This window comes from Lotus japonicus, chromosome 5, assembly GCF_012489685.1.
Source record: "Lotus japonicus ecotype B-129 chromosome 5, LjGifu_v1.2".
Classification (NCBI taxonomy): domain Eukaryota; kingdom Viridiplantae; phylum Streptophyta; class Magnoliopsida; order Fabales; family Fabaceae; genus Lotus; species Lotus japonicus.
This window is the reverse complement of record NC_080045.1, coordinates 991,264-997,263: the sequence shown is the minus strand read 5'-3', so window position 1 is coordinate 997,263 and position 6,000 is coordinate 991,264.

Genomic DNA, 6,000 nt, shown 5'->3' with positions numbered 1-6,000 from the left:
TATTTATAGATGACGCAGGGAAGGAACTAGGAGTTGTTAAACTTAAACACATTTGGTGATCTTCTACCCTGTTTGTGGAGCAGAGCTTCAAGGCATCTTCTATTAAATAAACAAAAGTTGCATTTGGTACAGTTGCTTTTAAAAGCAAACATTATTTGGAAAGCAAACATACATATAGACTCAAATTTTCGTTACTAATTCCACTTTGTGTTTGATTTTAAAAATGTTTTTCTTTTGGTAAACATGATGAAGAGAATATGAAAAAATACATGACAAAGGAATAAGTTCTAAGGAGAGGATTACTTTTAAACTTTTGGACTTTATCATCGTATTATTTAGGGCAACCAGCTTCAACATTTTTACCTGCCTTTAAATTAAACTCTTCCTCTTTCCTCTAATCTCTCTAATTAAAGTTTACAACTAAAAAATATAACAAAAAGTAAGGGCAGTAGAGATGTTAATTAAAGATTGAGATGTTTATTTTTTCTATTTTTAAGTTGGAGTAGGTTCGACTCTCATATGTATATGTATATGATAATTAAAAATAACATTCTTTTATTTGTTTTCTTCCTTTATTTTTATTTGTTCATGTTGTGAAAAAGGTTTAGGGACCAAATCTCGAATCCCCTCTAAAATTATGATTCTTAGCCTAGTTGTCTCTCTTTGTATTCAAGTGAACATCCAATTATAACAAAGACTTTCCCATTTTATATGGGCGCATAACCTTAACCCTAATCTGATGTCACGTCTTACACGTGTCTAATACAAGTAGTGTTTTATAGAGGGAAAATGGTGGGCTTAGTCTCTATGTATCTCATATATGGGCCTCCATACTAAGATTCTCATGTACAAAGTGAATCCCTCATATGAAGTTGCAAAATTTGTCCTCTAGCCATGAGGCCTCAATATGATCGACATAAGGCTTTAGTTACCATTAGTCGCCTAATACTCCTCCGCGTGAGGGCCCAACGGAGGTGACCAACATACTGGATCGCCCTAGTATGAAAACTAGCTTGGGTGACCCTTAGGCTGTCACCTCGATCCAGTTCACTATTGGTGATGACTAAAGTTATATTCTTATTAAAAAGAAAGAAAATAACTGCATTTTTTCTCTTATGTTATTACTACTTAACTGATTCCCTCTCATAGTTATAAATAATTCTTTTTTCTTGGGTTAAATATCTTTTTAGCCCTTGTAATATAAGGGTGAGCGTAAATTGTTCCATAACATGTCACTATCCGTAACTAAATGACGAATAGTGTCGAAGGGCACATGGTGATGCTGTTTCAAACTATCAACACTCAACAGTAGTCACATTGGCGAATAATATTTAGTTGACATGTCAATTTCACCTCCATCTTGTGAGATTAAGTAGAAATGAGAGAGAAATGAATGATATGATTTGTGATGCATGTGACAGGAAATATAGAGAGATAGGAAGAAAAATATGTGGAAATAAGATGGAAGAGAAAGTGAAGTGTGTATATATCATTACTCATGACAGTAATGATACAATTTCAACAAATGTAGCTAAGAGCTAGCCAATGTTTTTATAATTTGTGATTTGGAAAACTTAATTGTAAGGTTTGCTAAATTTATAGAAATTTCGATGAAATCTATATACTTTATAAAATAAAATCGTTATCCACTATTTTATAACACATGTCACTCTAAGAATTACTCCCCTCAAATTCATCTCTCTGGCTGACAAGTGTCACAGCCAGAGAGCATTTCGCACATTTAATTCACACATTAATATACCCATTTAATAATTTCTAGAGAAAACAATTTCAAAAAATTAAAATGTCAGATTTGAAAATTGAGATGGAACATGAAAAATTAGTAATGAATGCTTGACTATATGAAATTACGTTACTATTGTTTTGCTGCTTGACATTTTTAAGTTACTATTGTTTTGGTAACAAATTCTTGACTTCACAATTCCATTCGGCCCATTCACTTGATTGACATAATTTTTTCCTAACATTCAATGGACAATTCCATTCGGCCCATTCAATGCCAGAAGTTATGTATGACTTTTTAAGAAACTATGTATGAATTCAAGTTAAATGCTTTTGTATGAATTCAAGTTAAATGATATATTAATATTTCAACCATAAATGCTTGATTTGGTCCAAACATAACTTTTAATAAATGCTTGACTTCACAATTCCATTCGGCCCATTTACTTGATTGACATAATTTTTGCCTAACATGCAATGGACAATTCCATTCGACCCATTCAATGCCAGAAATTATGAGTGATGACGAGGCTATAATTCCATTCACTCATATATTTCCATTCACGAGGCTATAATTTCATATAATTTTTTAGAGTGATGACGAGGCTATGACAATTCAATTCGGCCCATTCAATTGCGTATCATGTCATAATAGGAAATTATTTGACCCGTGCGTTTAATACTGATCAATCATAGGGAAATAATTCAATTTCATAAACCCTTCATTCAGACTATATATACACCCCTCATGTGACATTTCTCCTCCATCATTCCCAACATTTTCCATCATTCCTTGCATATTTCAACTTAACCTCCTTTTTGATGGCTTCAAGGATCGACGATCTGGCAAAGGTGGATGCCTCCAAAGAAACCTGGACAATTGTTGCCAAAGTCAGTCATCTATGGCTTAGTCCGAGCCTATATGGCTCAAAGCTACCCTTTTCAATGGACGTGATACTGATGGATGACAAGGTATACTATTTTTTGATTATTTAAACTTTTTTCCCCTATTTTTCTTATGCATACCTAAATTGCTTAGTTTGTTTATTTTTGAAATGTCAGGGCTACAAGATTCATGCTACTGTTAGGAAGACTTTGATATATCGATTTCAGTCTTCGCTAACTGAGGGAAAAGTATACCAGATTTCCTACTTTGGTGTGGGCGAGAGCGGACGTGATTTTCGCCCGACCGATCATCCATTCAAGATCAACTTTGATATTCAGACTTCTGTACGACTACTACCTAACAAGGCTATCAACATAACGCCGTACTCTTTCGTTCCACTTGCTGACATTATGTATAAGGACCTTGATACATCATTCCTTATAGGTATTTACTCTTCTGCAACATCTTGATCTTTTCAAAAAAAGTAATTAATTTCTCTTACAATTCTTTAATACTTTTTTTCACCAGATGTAATTGGAATTCTGACGGGCGCAAGTGGAGAACAGGAGTTCGAAAAAGATGGTACTAAACAGAAGAGGATAACTATAGAACTTGATCAAGATGGGTACACCTCATGTTCTTTATTTATTCAAAAGATCGATCCTAATTTTACCATAATGAAAGTTAAATGAGTAAACTATTTTTGTGATTAGGGTTCGTGTTGAATGTACTTTTTTCGGGAAATATGTTTCTGAGGTCATTGGTTATCTTTCATCAGTTGATGCAACCAATACTGTCGTGGTTGTACAGTGTTGTAAGATCAAGCCATTCAAAGGTATTAATTAATTTTTCAGATTTTTCTAAGATTTGAATTATTTAAACGTGGTTTATTTTTAATTTTAATTACTTTTTTACAGGTAAGACTAGCATTCAAAACGTTTATGGTGCTACTAGGGTTCTTTTTAATCCTCAGATTCAAGAAGCTGCCCCTCTCCGTGCTAGGTAAATTATATTCTGAAATAGTTATCACAAATATTGTTGATTTATTTTAACAATTTTTTTTATAGTTAAGTTATCACAAGATATAATTAAGTGTTATCTCCAATTTGCATTGGAATTACTATTTTGAAATAAACTGGGCATCGATTTTAAAATGGTCAGAATTGAATTATGGCCGAAAGTTAAGTCTAACTTTTAATTTCAAACTTAATGTTGTTGATTTTTTTAACCCTAAAACAAGAAACATTAACTACACATTTCTTTTCAATATGTCTTGGTAATGAAACGACTTAATAAACTTTACCAATATGTCTTGGTAATGAAATTGAAATTAACTATTATATTTGTGCTTTCATTCAGATCTGCATATAGATGATGAAGAATTAAAGAACCTATGTTTGATAGAGATTGAATTTTTTTTTCAAGGAAATGTAAGGTCACTGAAGGAATTTCCATGTTTGCCATATCCTAAATTTACTGAAGCACATAATTTTGAAAATAGATTCGTTGCAGATGAGTTGAAGTACAATAAAGATGAAATGCTTAAGATTCATGAAGAATTGGTTTGTTGCCTTACTTCAGAGCAAGAGGGAGTTTATAAAAATGTTTTGAATGCTGTATTATCTAATAATGGGGGGTTTTTTTTCTATATGGTTTTGGAGGAACTGGGAAAACATATGTTTCGAACACCTTATCTGCTGCTTTGCGTTCAAGGGGCCTTATTGTGTTAAATGTCGCATCCAGCGGAATTGCATCGCTGTTGTTACCCGGAGGTAGAACTGCTCATTCCAGGTTCTCTATTCCTATTTCAATAAATGAGATATCAACATGTAATCTCCGTCAAGGTTCCCCAAAAGCTGAATTATTGAAAAAAGCAAGCCTAATTATTTGGGATGAGACACCTATGTTGAACAAACATTGCTTTGAAGCTTTGGACATATCTCTAAATGACATTATGAAAACTAGATCTACTTATGGTCATGACATTCCATTCGGAGGGAAAGTTGTGGTACTAGGAGGCGACTTTAGACAAATACTCCTAGTTATTTCCAAAGGAAGCCGTTCGGAGATTGTGGGTTCTGCTATCAATTCTTCATATCTATGGAAGCATTGCAAGGTAATGAAGTTGACTGTTAATATGAGATTGCAGAATGCTAACTCATCTTCTTCAGCAGCAGAAATTAAAGAGTTTGCTGATGAAGCCGAATCACTCATTGAGATTCCTCCAGATCTTCTTATTGAACCGTGTAAGGATCCATTACTTGAAATAGTAAATTTTTCATATCCGAAACTTTTGATGAATTTGGAAAAAAATTCATTATTCCAAGAAAGAGCAATCCTTGCACCAACACTTGAAAGTGTAGAGGAAATAAACAACTTTATGTTAGCTATGATTCCTGGGGAGGAAACTGTAAGACCCAAGTTTTTAAGATTAGAAATAAGTGGAAGAGATTTCCATTTACGATTAGGCTTGATGTATCGTGAAGGGAAACCTGAACAAAAGTTTATTAGATGAAATATATTTATGAAGGAGAAAGTTCAGGAAAAGTCTGAGGATCGTATCGAAGTCGATAAAAGTTATAGCACGATCGTTATACGCTTAAACCTAGGTCAGAAACCCTAATATATAGCTAATTTTCATTTATAGGCACGATGGAAGTTAATTCCAAAAATCTTCAGAGAAATGTTAGAACTTCTCTTTTTCCATATATCACAATCGTTTCAAGGCGAAACTCTAGGATCTACGAACGTCCGATTCCAATCATCGGAAGTTTGCCGAAACCGAATCCCTGGTATTTCAAAACCCTAGAATCAACCGACAATGAAGACTTTTCTATTCAGAGCTTCAAATGAATATTCTACACGCGTACACCCATTTCTCTTGATGATTTCAATCTTTCTTCAGAAGGAAGTTTTCCATTCCGACATTCGATGCAAAAAGCAACTTATCGGGTAAAATAGTTTTACACCGACTTTGCACCGACTTTGCATTAGTTGCCAAAAATACAAGGAGACATCTTCTTAGCTTAGGAATTCCTTTGCCAAAACCTATCTTAGAATTCATGGAGAATGATGCCGGAAAAATCAGATTCGCGAAACTTTCATTTGACCGCGAATTTCCACCTTCTATATATAGCAAATAAAGGAAGAAAAAACACAATTTTCCTCCATTTTCTCTCCTCTAAACCGCGGCCAAGAACAAGGAAGAAGGAAGAAGAGTTTTTCTTCATCGTTTGCTTGATCGTTGATCCGTTAGTTGCTACTTCAAGGTTTCGAGGTATAGTCGCTAATCCTTACCTCTGATCGCTTTTTCCATAGCTTTTCTGTAGAGTTTTCTGAGGGGATAGTTTATGGGTTTTTGCAAAACTATC